This window comes from Canis lupus, chromosome 2, assembly GCF_003254725.2.
Source record: "Canis lupus dingo isolate Sandy chromosome 2, ASM325472v2, whole genome shotgun sequence".
NCBI lineage: Eukaryota > Metazoa > Chordata > Mammalia > Carnivora > Canidae > Canis > Canis lupus.
Window position 1 is genome coordinate 80214433 of NC_064244.1, and position 18138 is coordinate 80232570.

Sequence of the window (18138 nt, forward strand, 5' to 3'; positions counted from 1 at the left end):
TATTTATGCATTCAGCTTTTTCTGTGCCCAGCACATGTGACACTGCGCTAGATGCTGGGGATGTAAGACTGGATCCTGGGAGCGAGGAGCTCTTAGCCATGTGGATGATCACGATACAATGCAAAAAGCACCACGGGGGAGGCGCGCGGGAGAAGGATGACTGATTTTGGAAGGCTCTGCTGAAGTGGGGGAGATTAAGAGTGAACGGCATGTTTGGATTTACATCTGTAGAGGTCTCCTCAGATAGAGGCAGCAAGGACCCTGGTGTTGGTTTTGCATCCTTGCTTCCCTGCTTGGTGGCTCTGTGTCTTGAGGGCCAGGTACTTTACCACTGCGCCTCCCGTTTCCTCATCTGTCAAAGAGGGATAATAGTATCAAGCTCACAGAATTGTTTAGAGAACTACGAGAGATCAAGCCTGTACATCACAGGATTGGCCACATAAAGGTGAATTACCTCCTGCTGCGAGGTGAGGGGTGCTTCGAAGCCAGAGAGCCAGTGAGGATTGCAGTAAAGCAGACCCAAATCCATAGTGATGCTGGTGTGCATCCTCCCTCAAGGCAGGAATTATCCAGATTGTGCAGAGGGGATCAGCGACTACTCTTGAGTTCTACCAAGCTCTCTATTTAAAGGTGTCCATCTGTGGATTCTCAGAGACCATACTCTGAAAGGTCTGGTGAGGGGTCCTTTGGGAAGAAAAGGATTGCCTCTGCCTGTTTAATTCCTGCAAGCTCAGATGCTTCTGGGAAGCCTTCTCCGGTCCTGCCCAGCCACCCACCCCAGCTAAGTTTGGAGTTCCTCCTCCGTTGATTTCTTAGCATCCTGCACTGATCTCTTGATGCAATTCATATCTCACATTATAATCGTAGGTTTCTATGTCTCCCTGTTAGCCCACCAGCATCTTGCAGGCAGGGACAGGGGATCGTTTCTCCTGGTAGTCCCACTGCATAGCTTATTTCCTGGCACATAGCCGGTGCTCAGTAACTGTTGTTGGATGGACAGATGGTCAGCCTTGATTAGCTGAAGAGGAACTGGCAGTTAAGCTGGTGAGAACTCCAGTGTGACATGGGGTTGGTGTGCTATTGTTTGAGGAGAGGAGAACCTGATGGTTTATTTGGTATCTGTGCGGTGTATGGATGTAACCATGGTGAACTCCAAGACCTGAACTATGAGAATGTGCACAGCAGCACTGTCTCAGCAAAATACCAAAGACAACCCAGTCTATTCTCTTTCTGTCTTTTTCCAGTAGAGCATGGTTTCTCAGCCCGGATGTTCTTGACATTTGGGGCTGCATAAACCTTTGTCTTGGGCTGAGCTGTGTACTTTAGGATGGTGATGGCATCCCTGGCTTCCACCCATAGATGACTGTAATACCCACCCACCTCCAGCTGTGGTAGTGGGGTATGTCTCCAGACATTGCCAAACATTTCCTGGGACCAGATCGTCCACATCTAGAACCCTGCAGTAGAGAGTACTGGTTAGAAACATGAACTTCGGGGCACCTGGGTGGCTCAGTCAGTTAAGTGTCTGCCTTTGGCTCCGGTCATGATCCTGGGGTCAAGCCCCTTTGTCTGCTTCTCTTTCTCTGCCCCTCTCTGTGTCATTCTCTCTCTTTCTCAAGTAAGTAAAAATCTTAAAAAAAAAAAAAAATTTATAAATTAGACATACCTGGGCTCATGCTATTCTTATACTTACTAGATGTGTGCCTTTGGGCAAAATACTTGGCCTCTCCAAGCCTCAGTTTTCTCACTTGTAAAGTGGGGATACTGATGACCTCGCATATAACTTCATTGGCCAGAATTATTGATGAGGTAATGCATGTAAAATGCTTTCTCGAGTCCCTGATTCCATCATTGGTAACTGGTGTTATTATATGTTAGGAGAAGAGGACCCTTGAAAGGGTCAAGAAAAAGTGTGCAGAGGAAGAAAAAAAATGTTTGGTAGAGGAATATGCCCAAGGTACACAAATCAGAAGGTTCTAAAGAATGCACCGTGGAGAGGCGCCTGGGTGGCTCAGTGGTTGAGTGTCTGCCTGCCTTTGGCTCAGGATGTGATCCCAGGGTGTTGGGATCGAGTCCTGCCTCTGGCTCCTTGAGGGGAGCCTGCTTCTCCCTCTGCTTATGTCTCTGCCTGTCTCTCTCTCTCTCTCTCTGTGTCTCTCATGAATAAATAAATAAAATCTTAAAAAAAAAAAAAAACTATGGAGAGGTGCCTGAGGGATGCAGTTGGTTGAGCATCTGACTCTTGGTTTCAGCTCAGATCATGATCTCAGTCGTCAGATCGAGTCTTGTGTCAGGTTCCAGGCTCAGTAGACAGAGTCTGCTTGACATTCACTCTCCCTCTAGCCCTTCCTGCCCTTCCCACTCATACTATCTCTCTTTAAAGTAAATAAATAAATCTTAAAAACAAAAAGTGGCACCATGGAGTCTTCCGAGCCTGACCCAGTTCCCCTCTCAGATAACTGTTAATAGTATCTGCAGAACTATTCCGTGTGTGTGTGTGTGTGTGTGTGTGTGTGTGTATCTATCTGTGTGTCTAGGGAAGACCATTTTTCAAGAGTCAAATGATTTGACTTGGTTGTGGGACGTGAGCCCTGTGAGTAGGAGGGCAGCCTCTATGGGCAGAGCTTCAGGGTTTTACTAGTTTGTCGCGTAAAAGACCAGGTGGCTCCTTCTTTCCTGGAATTCTTCGAAGGGTGGTGGCTGAGTGGGTGGTGAGGAGGTACCCAGACTCGGTGTCTCAGCAGGGTGGCACCACGGAAAGAAGGGAGCCAGCCTGAGAGAAAATGAAGAACTAAGTACATTGTGTGCCCAAAGCATGTTGTCCTGGAGACCATTATCTCCTCCTTTTGCTGGCCACAGTTTCTAGATGATTGAAGTAGTAAAGGTCAAAGAGTAACCATTTCAGCCCTGAGGGATTTCTGCATTGGCCTCAGACGTGTGCGTGTGTGTGCGCGCGCGCGCGCGTGTGTGTGTGTGTGTGTGTGTGTGTGTGTGTGTCGAGGGTCAGCATGGGGACCTGGCCCTTGCAGAGGTCCTCACGCTAGCAGTAGCTTGACCACCCAAAGACCAGTTAAAGTAGACCTCCGCTATGTCCTCGCTGCAGATTCTGCAGGAAACCAGGGCTTGGGCTCGGGGAGTCCAGCCTGTTTGATGGGAATTAGACGAAGCAGAGGGCCTGGTTAGAGTTGAGAGTTGCTCACTCCTGTCTACACAGCGGCAGGCAGAGGCTCACAGGAGGCGGTTCCAGCTGAGGACGGGGTTGGCTGGAAAGCGGGTGTGGTGGGTTAATAGTAACATCAGAAACCTGCTGGACAACTTGCCGACTACAGCTGACACTGTTCTGTGACATCTAGGGGGTTGAGAGAGTAGATCCTTCGAGTCCTCATCACAAGGAAAAAATTGTTTTCCTTTCCTTTCTTGTGTCTCTGTGAGAAGATGAATGTTAGCCAAACCTATTGCGGTCATCATTTCACAACACATGGAAATTCAAACCATCTGCTCTGCACCTTAAACTTACACAGTGATGTATGTCAGTTATTTCTCAGTAAAACTGGAAAAAAAAAAAAAGAAAATACCAAGCTTCTTAAGAGCTCTGGCAGTAGAACCTGTTGGGCCCACCCCTCCCACACCACTTCCTATGCTGGAACTATTCATCTAAGCAGCCACTTTCCTGTCCCGAATGGGAGGCACTGCCGCCCAGCGGGAAGCTGTGTCTCCAGTGGCTCCCCAGCCTGGTGGGTGAAGCACCTCTCATTTCAGTAGTCTCGGGACTCGGGGGCCCTGTCAGGGACTTTCCTGGTTTACTGTAACTCAGCTGCCTGAGTTCATGCTTCCAAACATTGTTTAAAGTCAGAAAGAACATTGTTTAATTTTGTAAGTTGTTTTTGTTAAATATTGAGTAGATACAAAGGAGAACGTACAGTATAAAGACTAGAGATACAAGGAAACCATGTGCCCATCGCTCAGTTCACAAAGAAGAATGTTACCGGTGGGTTTGGAGCGCCCCTCCCTGATCCTGGCCCACCCCACCCCCAGCTCATCGGTTTTGCTTTTTAGCACTCTTGCTTTTCTATAAAGTTTCACCACGTGTGTTGTATGCTAAACATTGTGTTGTCTCATTTGGCTTGCTTTTTTTTTTTTTTTTTTTTTTTTTTTTTAATTTTTATTTATTTATGAGATAGTCACAGAGAGAGAGAGAGAGAGAGAGAGAGAGGCGGAGACATAGGCAGAGGGAGAAGCAGGCTCCATGTACCGGGAGCCCGATGTGGGATTCGATCCCGGGTCTCCAGGATCACGCCCTGGGCCAAAGGCAGGCGCCAAACCGCTGCGCCACCCAGGGATCCCTCATTTGGCTTGCTTTTGAACTTGATAGAATCATGTTGTTGTTTTTCGGTGTCTTAAACTGTTGGCTTAAGGTGTGTTCTGGAGAGAAATCCAGTGTTGGCCTGTAGTTGTACTTCACTGTCTCAGGTGGTTATGTTCCATTACAAGAGAATTTATTTATCCTTTGTCTTGCTGACAGACATTTGGGTTGTCTTTGGTATTTTGCTGAGACAGTGCTGCTGTGCACATTTCTGGACACGTGCAAACGTCTGCAGGGTAGAGCCCCAGGAGTGGGGCTGAATCACAGGGTGTATGAGCTTCAGCTCGACCCAGTAGTACCTGTTTCCAGAATGCTTCCCCCCGTTTACAGTTCAACTGACAATTCTGTTTGTTTCACATCCTCCCAACTCTGGTTTTACTAGACTTTAAAATTTTTAGTAATCAGATGGGAGTTTTTATCATGTGGTTTTGATTTGCATTTTCATGATTATTAGTTAAGCATCTTTTCATATACTTATTGGTCATTCAGGTTTCAGCTTCTGTGAAACAGCTACTTTAATCTTTTGCTCATTTTTCTATTTGTCTCTTTGTTGTATATAGACTTCTTGCTTGTTACTGGTTTTTATTTATTTTGTATACTAATCCTTTGTCAGATATATGTATTGTAACTATCCACTTCAGTTTGTGGCTTGTCTTTTCACTGTAGGTTTTTTTTTTTTTTAAACAAATTCTTAATGTTCATTTTTTTCTTTTACAGTTAGCACTTTTCCTTTTTAAGAATTCCTCCCTACTTAAAGTTTATAAATATATCCTCTATATATTGTCTTCCAAACATTTTATGATAAGGCCTTTTATGGTAAGGTCTTCAGCCCATTTAAAATTATTTTTCTGTGTACTGTGAGGTAAGGAGCTAATTTTTTTTTAAGTGTACCAAATTATCCTAAGAACTATTTATTGAAAAAATACATTCCTTTTACATGGATCTGTAAATGACACCAGTGGCCATTATAATAATGTCAAGTGTCTACAAATGTGTGGATCTGATCCTGAGTGCTTTACTATTTATTCTCTTTCTCTGTGCCAATATCACGCTGATTTAATGACTAAATTTTTATGTAACAGTTCTTGGTAAGGTCTTGGCCCTTTGCTCTTCCATCTTCATTTTAGATTGTGCTTGTTGAGTTCCATACAAATTGCTGGGATCTTTTATTAGGATTACTTTGAACTTATCAATTTGGATAGAAATGACTTTTTTATGATATTGACCCTTCCATGAACATGGTTTATCTCTCAGTTTACATAACTTACCACAGTCTAACTTTAGTCACTGTCTCACACCCTACTCTTGAACAGTTAAGGACCTTAGCACACTTTGATTCCCATCACACCCTCCTTTTATTCTATAGGGGGGTATTTCAGTTCTTTTTTAAATTTTAGAAGACCTCATTCAGTATTATTTAGATTTGCTCATTTATTATTAACTAGTTGGTCTTCATTCCTTCTTGCATTTAATACTTTAATTCTGGGATCACTTTTTATCTACCGAAGTACATCTTTTATGATGTACGAATTTGGGCTAATGTCTTTTTGGGGGCCCTCTAAGGGGGTTACCAGTTCTCTGAGGATTTTACCCTCCATTTGATGCCAAGATTTGATAGAGGCAGTTTTCTGTATAGTCTTTTTTTTTTCACTGACTTGTAACTCTGTGTGGCCCCAGCTTTATTCTGGCAGGGCCCTCCTATGAGACCTCCATCCTTGGGAGGGAGTGGGAACTCGAGCTTGCTCAGTTCCACAGATGCCTTTAAAAAACAACAACAAAAAACTTATTTATTTATTTAAAGATTTTATTTATTTATTCATGAGAGACATGGAGAGAGGCAGAGACACAGGCAGAGGGAAAAGCAGGCTCCATGCAGGGAGCCCGACGTGGGACTCAATCCGGGGTCTCCAGTATTAGGCCCTGGGCTGAAGGCAGCACTAAACCACTGAGCCACCCGGGCTGCCCTACAGATGCCTTTTTAATACCTACTCTCAAAGCTCCACTTGCTCTCTCTATTCTAGCCTTTGCTTAATTTCATTTGACCTCTAGGTGTCCCTTACCAATTTGCCAGTTTTTTTATGTATTTTAAAAGAGATTTCACAATTTCTCTTCATTTGCAGCTGTTTGTTATGAGAGTTGGCCTGGATACCTGGTGTGCCAGGCTTCCAGAAATCAAGAGGTTTCTGAGTCTTAATTTTGTGTTTCACCTGGCAGCAGCAAACACCAAAGATTACAATGAAGACTTAGTCATGTTCACTTATGACTTTTACAAGATGTTTTGTGACACTTATTAGTATAAGGAAAGGGAGTTGGTAAGTGCCAATTAACAACAGAATTTTCAAACTGAGGGTCTGTAGAGCCTAGTATTCCATGTCTATCCATCTGTGGAAGTTTTGTCTCTTTCTGAGGTGGAAAGGTCAATTCTTTTAAAGTATGATGGACATGGCCTTGAGTCTGGGTGTGTCAGTGAGACCTGGATCAGCTGACAGCCTCTCTAAGGCTTGATTTGCTTATCTGCAGGATGGGAACAATCATATTAACACCCTTCTTGCAGGATTACTGCGGGGATCGATGAAATAGCATGTATTATGAAGTTCCTTGCAAGCGGGCAGCTACAGCAGCCTTTCCAGTTATTCCCTTTGGTGGCATTCTCTCCATGTGCTGCTGCCCTTTGGAAACAATGAGCCTATGATTTCTGTAACCTCCCAGTTGCTTCACATGGTGGTCCTTATTATATATTAGCAAAGCTGTGTTTTCTCTGTGGGCCACACAGTCCCACCCACAGCCCTTTACCAGGACTCACAATTTTGTTCCAGCTGGGTGAAATCTCCCATCAGATTGGGAAAGCATAGCATCTGCACCGTGGGCTCTCTTATCAGTTACTCCCCCAAGCATTAGTTTTTACCCGACCAATGAATGCATTAAACATTTACATCCATGTCAACAGGCTGATCCTGCTCTCTGGAACACACCTTGGCCCACAGTGGAAATTGTCAGTCTCTTAGGTTTTTGCCAGTCTGCTCCTGAAAGTGGATCTTATGTTTCTTTATTTTTATTAGTGAGGCTGAACATCTTTTTTTTCTGTATAATATTTCTTTTGTGAATTGCCTCTTCATTTCCCTTTCCTTTCCTTTCCTTTTTCCTTTCCTTTTTCCTTTCCTTTTTCCTTTCCTTTTTCCTTTCCTTTTTCCTTTCCTTTTTCCTTTCCTTTTTCCTTTCCTTTTTTCCTTTCCTTTTCCTTTCCTTTCCTTTCCTTTTTTCCTTTCCTTTTTCCTTTCCTTTTCCTTTCCTTTTTCCTTTCCTTTTTCCTTTCCTTTTTCCTTTCCTTTTTCCTTTCCTTTTTCCTTTCCTTTTTCCTTTCCTTTTTCCTTTCCTTTTCCTTTCCTTTTTCCTTTCCTTTTCCTTTCCTTTTTTCCTTCCTTTTCCTTTCCTTTTTCCTTTCCTTTTTCCTTTCCTTTTTCCTTTCCTTTTCCTTTCCTTTTTCCTTTCCTTTTTCCTTTCCTTTTTCCTTTCCTTTTTCCTTTCCTTTTTCCTTTCCTTTCCTTTTTCCTTTCCTTTCCTTTCCTTTTTCCTTTCCTTTCCTTTCCTTTTTCCTTTCCTTTCCTTTCCTTTTTCCTTTCCTTTCCTTTCCTTTTTCCTTTCCTTTCCTTTTTCCTTTCCTTTCTCTTCCTGGAGAGAAACATACACACACAGGCAGAAAGAGAAGCAGGCTCCTCATGGGGAGCCTGATGTAGGACTTGATCCCAGGGCCCCAGGATCATGCCCTGAGCCACCCAGATGTCCCAGGAGATTTCTTTTCTTGTTGATTAGTTTTTTGTAATGGTTTTATTGAGGTATTCATGTAGCATCTGATACAGCCATTTAAAACGTACAATTAAATGGCCTGCATTGTATTCTCAGAGTTGTGTGACTATCAGCACTATTTTCAGAACATTGTCATTATCTTAGAAAGAAACCCACCACCCATTAGTAGTCACTCCCCACTTCCCTGTCCCCATCAGCCCTAGACAGTGTGCTGCTTTGTATCCTTATGGATTTGCCTGTTCCGGGCATTTCATGTAAATGGAATCATGTAACATATGGTCTTTTGGCTAGCTTGATTTAGCATAAAGTTTTCAAGGTTCATTCTTGTACCATTTGTCATTACATTTTCTATTGTCCAATATGCTATTGCATGGACAGACAGACCACATTTTATTTACTCATTCATCAGTTGATGGACATTTGGGTTGTTTCCACTTTTTGACTGTTATGAGTAATGCTGTCATGAACATTCGTGTACAAGGTTTTTTGTTTTTTTGTTTTTTTTTTTTTTAAAGGTTTTATTTTTTTTTAAGTAATCCCAGTCCCCAATTTGGGGCTCAAGCTCACAACCCCAAGATCAAGGGTTGCATGCTCTACTGAGCCAGCCAGGTGCCCCTGTGAACAGCTTTTATGAGGACCTATGTTTTCATTGTTGCTTGTATGAGGAGCATTTTGTATAGCAAGACTGTAACCCTTATTTACCATATAGGCTGCAAATATTCACCCCTAATTTACACTTAGGGGTAGGAAGGCGGGAAGAGTAAGGTAATATGAATGAAACAGAACATATAGGGGCACCTGCCTGGCTCAGTCAGTGGAACATGTGACTCTTGATCTTGGGGTTGTGAGTTTGAGCCCCATGTTGGGTATAGAGATAACTTAAAAAAAAAAAGTCTTAAAAAATACAAAGAAACAGAACGTTTAAATTTCTGACCAATCTTTCATACTCCTAAGCATTAAGTTTATGCCATGCCTTCCACAGTAAGTGGGCCCTTGGGGCTGGTCTGCATGCCTTATAGGGCATTGGTGCTATTGCAAACACTCTTTCTGTATCTGTCTGTGTCTGTGTCCATTTGTCTGTCTCTATCTCTCAGGCTACCTGCGTTAGGACTGGGAAATGGGAACCAGGCAGCAGTTGGGGGTACTTTCCAACTTTGTCTCAGAAGCTCACACTTCAAAGTGACTGGCTGAAGAACCACCAGGGTTGCAAGTCATCCGTTAAAAGGCTTCCAGCAGCTTTGCTGATTCACCGCTGTTGCAGGTGGAGGGGATCTGAGGGGCTGGAGGTCAGCCAGCACTGTTTGTTCAAGGGCAAGCACTGGGGCCCTGAGCTTCCTTAATCCTCCCAGGGCTCGAGTCCAGAGACTGTTCTAGAGCAGCAGTTCAGTGGCTGGAGTTGAGGAGCCCAGCAGGTTTAAAAAAATCCTTGGAGATTGAGACGTTGAGTTCTTGACCGCTTTTTATCCAGGCCTAACATGAATTTCTGCACTTCCCCCAAATACTCTTCCAAAACATCTTGGCACTCATTTAATTTTTCTCGGTCAAGTCTCACAAAATATTTTAGTTTAATCCTATTGGGAGTAGTAAGTATACAATTTTTTTTTTTTTTAAGATTTTATTTATTCGAGAGAGAGAGAGGCAGAGAGAGCAAGAGAGGCGCAGAGACACAGGCAGAGGGAGAAGCAGGCTCCATGCAGGAGCCCAATGTGGGACTCGATCCCGGGACTCCAGGATCATGACCTGGGCCAAAGGCAGGTGCTAAACCGCTGAGCCACCCAGGGATACCCAGTATACAATTTCATGTTGGCTTCTGTCTGTACTTCTGTGACCGTATAGGTACAGCCTGTGTAGTTCCTGTTCCTCTCAAGATTTCCAATATAGGGAAGGTTTTAAAAGAGGATCTGCTGAACGCTAGGTGAATGTGTCATTTTTTAATGATCATGCACACGGTACCTGTTATACTTTAAATGCATGTGTTTGTAATCTGGCAGTCACGTTAATGAAATCATTTATTCAACATTTACTTTATCTCCTCACTGGAAGGGACCTCAGCAGTCACCAATCCTAGTGAGGAAACAAACCTAGACAAAGTCAGCCACGTGAAACTAATGGGCTGTACGAAGTCCAGATACATCCACCTCTAAACAATTGGTACCCAGCCTCCTGTTTGCTTTTGGCTTGGATCCTTGATCTTAACTAGTTTCATGGAAAAAGCAGTCCTTCCTTGGAATTGTCATGTTCTGTTTGCTCTCTCAATGAAAGCCTCACTATTTCTCCACAATCATTGTGCTCTTTGTAGAAAGCAGGTGGCTTTTGCCCTCAAGGATGAGCGCTTCTGTCTTCTGTTCTGGTTACTGTTGAGCTAGCATTGCCATTTGCAGGGCCTTTGCCCAGTCTTACTTCATGTTAACATTTTATTTGTCATGGGGGCCTGATGAGATTTCACCTCCCATTTTTAGAAGATGGGGCAGGGGTTCCAACACTCGGTTCCCCTTTTTATATGGTTCACCAGTATCACTAGTGTGGGTTTCTGTGTGACAGCAGGAATGATAGGGGCCAGTGTGGCTGCTTTATGCAGTGGGAACTTGTATCATTGTCTCCATTTACAGGAGGGAAATTGAGGTGCAGAGGGCTGAGTATTTTTGTCCAAGGTGCTCGGCTAGCTTTGGTTTGATGCCAAGGCAGGAGTGCTAACTGGGTCCCAGGAGTCCATCAGCAACCTTGGAGCTGCACGCAGAACCGTGTGTGTGTGTGTGTGTGTGTGTGTGAGAGAGAGAGAGAGAGAGAGAGAGAGAGAGGGAGGAAGAGGGAGAAGGCCTCGGCCTCATTCATTATGGTATCAGAGCAGCAAGGCTGGGTCTGGCAAAGCCTTCCATCTGCTCTTCTGGGGATTTTCAGTTTTGTCTCCGTAAGGAATTTCTGCTCATAAAGATTTCTCGGGTGACACATCCTTTGTGCAAATTACCATAATTTTCCGTTTCCCTTCTGAGAAATTTCTTCCTGTTGAGAAGTTTTGAGTCACCAGGTCTTGTAGAAAATGTTGTAAAGTTTTTCTAATAAATAGAGATGAAGCAACTGCAACTTTGTGGATAGTTTCTTTCTTCCTTTTTCTGCTTTTTAAATAGATAGCATTTATAAGTGGCAAAAGAAAATGCAGAAATGACATGCAGTGAAAAATAGAGATCCTTCCTGCCCTTGCCCTGCTCCTCTGAGGAGCTCCCTTATACATTTCTTATATGTCCAGCGATTTGCACTTTTTTTTTGGTTTAATATATGAGCTTAGGATTTCACAGCCTGGTTTTATGGTTTTGGACAAACCACACAGCCCAGCTTCCCCTAGTAAGGGTCAGGTACTCTGTGTTAAGGGACTTAGAGCCACTCCAAGAAGAGGTACTTAAGTTTTCAAAGGATATTATAATATCTAGTGGACAGGCCATTTGCACAGGGTGCTCTGAAAGATCCTTGTGAGCATGTGTTAGATCTGGAGCCACGAGCTAAAGCCTTCTGGTGCCAGCTGGGGGTGACATTGTCCCATTTTTCACATCCCAGGGGCCCAGCAGTGTGGGACTTTCTAACTTATTTTTCTGCTTCTCACCCTCCCCTTTTCCCACTGTTCTCCATACTGATGCAGCCAGAGTGACTTTTCTGAAATGTAAGCCTAACCATGGCCCTCTCTTAAACCCTTGGCCAGGCTCCCAACTGTCAGCCAGGGTGAGCACTAGGGCCTGGTGTGGTGGGCGTGGCCCTGCATGTCTGACTCTAGCCTGTCCCTCCCGCTGCGTGTCTCACCACGTTTTCCACTCCTTTCTCTTGTGATGCTGAGGTGTGCTGTCCTGGCCCGCATGCCTGCGCACTTTTCTCTCATGCACCCCTCCCCCCATGGCTTCTGCAGTCCTCAATCTGAATCTCCTTCGTGCCTTTATTCACGTGTCTTGTTAGATGTGGCAAGGTACCGTACCTCCCAGGGGTGGCACCCCTTCAGAACTCCTCTGAAGGTGGTGGCAGAGTCTGGGACTTGCTCCATGGTGGAAGGCCCTTGAGGGTGGGCCCTTAGACAGGCCTGGCCTTGCTACCTGTGGAGCTGTCTGTTCCCAGCAGGCACCTGCACCAGGCAGTGCTCCGCAGTTGATGTGAAGTATGGGCCTGCTACCCTGTTCCCTAGCCCCCCCAGTGCAAAGATTAGCCCCCCAAATCTATCCATACTTAGCTTGAACGGGCACCTCTTCCCAGGCTTTCTGCCCCCGAGTGACACAGTAACAAACGCCTCATAGTAGAAGTTTGAAGCCAGGTGGGAACAAAGTCTGAGTGCTCTTTTGTCACATTGGACCAGGCCACGGCTCCCTCCTTTTTCTCCACCTGCTGTGGAGAGGAGCCGTGCCCTTCACTGGTAAAGGGGGCTCACTTGGGATAACCTGGTTTGTCTTGATTCATTTTTTCCCTTTTTGTTTAACTGCGTATCAGTCACAGACTTCTGTTAGAGAATACCTGATTCCACTTTTGCCAGGATTTGTGTGGTACTTCCTGTTATTTTTTTAGTCCTCACAATTCTCATGTACATGGCGGTTTTCCTGTTCAATGGGTGAACAGTCTAGAACTCAGAGAAGCTTGCCTGAGGCCACCCTGGTATGACTGGGGCCAGGATTCACATGCATGTCCTTTGATCTGAGTCTGTTGGTGTTCCTCTTTTTTATTTTAGAGAGGGGAGAGGGGCAGGGGTGGGGGGTGGGAGAGAATCCTAGCAGGCTCCACGCTCAGCACAGAATCTAGCTCAAGGCTCCATCTCTTGACCCTGAGATCATGACTGGAGCTGAAATCAAGAGTTGGACGCTTAACCAAGCCACCGAGAGCCCCTGTTTCCTCTTCTTTGTCCAGTATTTGCTCCCATAGGGACCCCAGTCCATCCTGTGGCTTATCTACCATCCCTCCCATAGACATCTCTGTGTTGTGTTGGCCCAACAGAACTTCTGCTGCGCCTGCCCTCCCTCTGCCTGCTGTCACTCCTCACCTGGGCCAGTGGCACCTGCTCTTGGCCAGTTTCTCAGGTGACCAGTTTTGTGTGGTCCGTGACTCCTCTTCTTACTGCGCACATTTGCCTGATCAGCTAGCTGACTGTTGGTTCTCCGGAACAGCTTCCCAGTCTGGGTCTGACTGCTTCCACTTCTCCACGCAGGGCCTCCATCTCTTGCTCTTCCCCTGTGTTCCTCTGCTCTCTTTGCCCCCTTGCGGTCACTCCTTTGCACCCAGTCTTCTGGGGGACCCCAGCGTACTTAGAAGAAACTCCAGAGCCAGACTTGCCTCTAAGACCCTGGGTGATCTCAGCCTCTGCTGTGCGGGCGTGGGCTTGTCTCATTCTCTCAGGTTCCTCCTCTCCAGGCATGCCAGCCCCTCTGTCAGAGTCACACCTACCTCAGGGCCTTTGCATTTGCTCTCTGTGTGCCTGTAACAGTTCCTGGGCTTAGGGTGGCATGGCTGGTTCTTATACTTCATTCGGGTCTTTGCTTTAGTGTCACCTCCTCAGAGAGGTCTTCCTTGATTGTTTTCTTAAATAGCCTCTGCCTCTTTTGTCTCCACACCTTGTGCTTTTTTCACAGCATCTAGTATGTGAGCTTATCTGTTATACTTATTACCTGTCCTCCCCATGATGCTCATAACTCTAAATAGACCTACAACCAGCACAGGGGAGGCGCTCGTCTAGCACTGGTGAAGTGCTTTTGTCTTTTCTGTGTGTCTGCTCCCTGATTTAGAGGCCGTGGACCCTGAGAGGGGAAGGTGATCATTAGGAGTCGCTGCTCAGCTTAGTCGCCCCCATAGACTTTCTGTATATTGAAGGACATTTCTTCTTATTGCTTCTCAAATATGTATAGGTGCTGTTGTGATTAGTGGAATGGAAATTCTTTTTTCATAGTGGTTTTTGCCCATTATTTTCTCGGTTAAAAAGCGCCAAAAGTACAACTATTATTTCCTGAGGGTCTGCTGAATATTTGACCTTGAGTTAGTCGTACTCAAAAAAGCCAGGAATCACCACTCTGGACAGGCCTGTTCCTTGACTGGATTTATAACCATGTGGGAGCAAGGTCCTGGGGTAGGTGCTGTCAGCAGCTGTGAGTAAGCAGTCCCACCTGGCAGTGAGCTTATTAAACCTGGTAGCGGAGGTGGAGCAACACGTCGGCCTCCTTTCAGGCTGTGTCTGTGTACTGCTGCCCAGGGAGCACTGGGGTGGAGGGCAGGATGTTGGGAGAATGATCGGATGCCACCAAGTCCCCATATTCTGATTTCATCTTTCTGGAAGCAGAGCCCTTAATTTACCCTTTGTCAAGCTTTAAGAGTCCCCAGAGCAAGTACTAGCATGCTGGAGTCCAGACTAGTGTGGGTGCCCCGGGACCCAGGACAGCACTTTCCTCAGGGCCGGCCAGCCTTCCCACTCAGCCATATTCCTGGAGCGTGGGGTCCATTGGGGGTATGTGTGGGGGTCTCCATTCCCTCTTCAGAAGTGTGGAATATTAGAGATCATGGAAACTGTATAATTTGAGAAGCAAAGGCAGCGTTACAACTTAATTTTATATTTAGATATGGTTTTTAGGTGTTTAAAAATCAGTATTTTTTTGTAATACAAACTTCACAGAAACTACTACTGAGCCGTGGCTGGTAGGATTATGTAGAAGGTAACTGATTTTCAGAGTGGGGCCGTTACCCAGTAGAAGATAAAGTATCAGAATCTGTGGCTGTTGGGAAAGGCTGAGTCAGTGTGTTCATTTACCTAAGGGGAGAATTGATTTTAAAAGTTTGAGAAGCAGGGGCGCCCGGGTGGCTCAGTGGTCGAGCAGATATCTGCCTTTGGCTCAGGGAGTGGTCCTGGGATCGAGTCCCGCATCGGGCTCCCTGCAGGGAGCCTGCTTCTCCCTCTGCTTTGTCTCTGTCTCTCTCTGTCTGTCTCTGTCTCTCTCTGTCTCATGAATAAATAAATAAAATCTTTAAAAAATTTTGAGAAGCACAAGCTTAGTATAAGAGCTGTACTTGCTGGGCCAAGAGGAAAGCGCCAGAAGGGCTGGTTTTGTTGGTATTTGCCTCTCTGGCATGTTGCCCTGAAAAGGGATAGTGTCGCGGGGAGGATGGAGGGTCGGGCAGGTGGGTTTCCCGGATGCAAGGCTGGCCTGCCGTGAACGTCACTTCCCTGGCCTGAGTTGGTGCGTGCTAAGCTGTAGACGGGAACCACCTGTGTTGCTAGAAAATCCGGAATGCCGAGCAGCTGGAAGGCGAATGGGGCTCCCTCTCACCTGCCCCTGGACGTAAGATGGCTGTGTCATGTCCAGACCCGCAGCCGGGCACAACGTGTTCTGGGAGCCGGGGCTTGTCGTTTGTCAAAGTCAGCGTCTCGTTGTGTTGGGCTTAATGGCTTCCCTCTGTGTGGCAGTTTGGAAGTCCTGCCTGCAGTGTAGTGCTTGCTAATAACCTGGGTAATATTTCACGTTTGACAGGTGCCCCTTTGACTCGGAGATGGAGCAGGGCTCTGCGGACCCACTTAGAGCTCTGGGCAGGCGCTCCAGCCTTCACCCGGGAGCACCCTCGGGCTTTAACAGAACAGTTGTTCAATATAAAGTGCTTCCCCGACAGAGAAAATTGCTCTGAATGGTTCTTGCCCAGCGCCCCTCCTTTCCCTCTCTCCCTCTCTTCATGTTAATTGGACTCTGGGATTTTTCCAGATTGCTTTTAGAAAGAATAATGGGTTATGATTACAACGTCTTAACAAGGTCAAGTCACTAAATAGTTACCCCAGGTACCCAGCATAAAAGAATATGTAGAAACCATCTGATATGGTCTTCGGCCTAAAAATAAAACTGTGATTTGCATCTGTGCTTCCTGGTAACATTAGCTTGGCGAGTGTACCGTGTGTTGGGCGCTGTTCGGGCTCTGTGCTTACAGGATCTACCTGAAGTCTGTAACACACGTGGGAAGCGGTCCCACTGGCCCCATTTTGCCAAAGGAGGAGCTTTGCTGGAGATGCACCACTGGTGAGGCAGGTGGCCGAACGGGGATCCGGGTCCTACCTGGCCTGACCCCAGAGGCTCTGCTGCCTCTGTACTCAGGGTGGAACTCGACACCCAGGATAGCCATGTTCATAGTTTTTAGGTGGTCAGGTGGTGCCACGCGTGCACCGTGTTTCCTGGCATGTTGAAGAGACTCCATTAATGTCATTTCGTTGTTCCTGGGGGGAGGGGGTCATGGAGTCTGGGATCCCCCAGAATCTTAAGGGTTTCAGCACCCCCGGGGAACTCTTCCTTACGTTATCATCTGCCTGTGGATGTTTTGGAGCTGAAACGTGAATGAGATGCATTGTGTTTTCTGTGGCCAGGCCCCCTGCACCCTGCTCGGCTCCTGGGAAACCTGAGACCTGGGTCTTAGCACAGCCCCTGCGAGAGCGGCCGCAAGCATACTTGGAAATAACCCTGTCACTGCTAGATTGAGTGTGGCACCTGTACCTCACGTTCTTCTTACTAAAATTTTTGTGGACTTTTGAAAAATGTTGCCATACAAAAGTATATGAAATGTATGTTTAACTTAAATAATCTAGGTGTGTCCAAGTAAAGAAATGGAGCACTCCCAGTGTGTCAGAAGACCCCCGCTTGTCCCTCCTCCCATCCAGACAGAACTGTCATCCTGGACGTTTTGTTACTTGTTGCCTTTTCTTTCTTTTCTTTTCTATTTTTTTTTTTTTAAGATTTTTTATTTATTCATGAGAGACACAGAGAGGCAGAGACACAGGCAGAGGGAGAAGCATGCCCCGAGCAGGGAGCCCGATGCGGCACTCGATCCTGGGACCTAGGACCCTGGGAGCATGACCTGAGCCAAAGGCAGACGCTCAACCAGTGAGCCGCCCAGGTGTCCCCGTTGCCTTTTCTTGACGGTTTTACCGTCCTATCCATTCTCTTGCTGTGAGCAACCACTTCAAAACTTAGTGACCTAAACCATCAGCAGTTTATTACTTCTCCCAATTTTGTGGGTTGACTGGGCAGTTTCTTTTGTTCCACGAGTTGTTGGGGTCAGCATTCATGTGACAGCATTCAGCTAGTAGCTGGGCTGGAGGGTCCAGGAAAGCATCTCCCGTACGGCTGTCCGCTGTTCTTCATGTGGGCTGTGCACGCAGCGTCTACTCCAGGGCCGCTCTGTGCCTCGTCCCTCTCCAGCAGGAGAGCCTGGACATCCCTGCGATGGGGTGGCTGGATTCCAGGAGAGCCACGCGGAATCCGCAGACCTCTTAAGGGCCAGGCCTGGAACTGGCACAGAGTTACTGCATCTTGGTGGTCAGAGCCACCCAAGTCCGGGTGGAATCTCCCAGCAGATGTGGTGGGATGGGGGGATGGTGGCGGCCATCCGTGTCCATGTTGCTTAGTTGGGCCTGTTTAGAATCCCACCGCGGGTCTCCTCTAGGTCCTTCAAGTTTTCATTCCCAAACAAATTCCTTGTGAGGCAGGCCAGGGGTGAGTGTCCAGCTGGGTGGGTGGCCATCTGAAGAGCATCCCACTTCTGACACCATAAGTCAGCCCCATTAATCAGGGACAACCACTGAGCAGCTGGCAGTGGCACAGGGAAGGTACCCGAGTGCAGTGAGGAGTTTCTAGAAGGTCATGCCAGTTTCTTGAGGGGACAAATATGTGCCGGTTTGAGGCTTAATTTTCTGTATCTGACGTGAGCACTTTGGGCTTGGTGGGCTCTGTGGTCTTGTTCTGTTTACATTTTCTTTAGTTCTCACTTTTAGGGTCTTAGAGTAGCTTTAAGGCCCACATTTATCACCCTTAAAGCAAGACAAAGTAAGGCGGAAGGGACCCCCCACACTTTCCCTTGAGTGAAAGCACTGCGTAGCAGGGGTGAGGCTGGGGGAGCCACACTTGATCCCCGGCCTTGGCGATGAGAGGCAGCAGGGCTGTTGATCATACGGTTGTTTCAGATCTCCTTGGATGGCGACGCCTCGGTGC

At 46.5% G+C, this 18138-nt stretch overlaps 1 protein-coding gene across 6 annotated transcripts in view; it reads left to right on the forward strand.

Annotated features, from left to right (window-relative positions):
• Positions 1-18138, forward strand: part of ZBTB17 (zinc finger and BTB domain containing 17) — a 31768-nt gene that overhangs the window by 2708 nt on the left and 10922 nt on the right. The gene's annotated exons all lie outside the window — the stretch shown is intronic.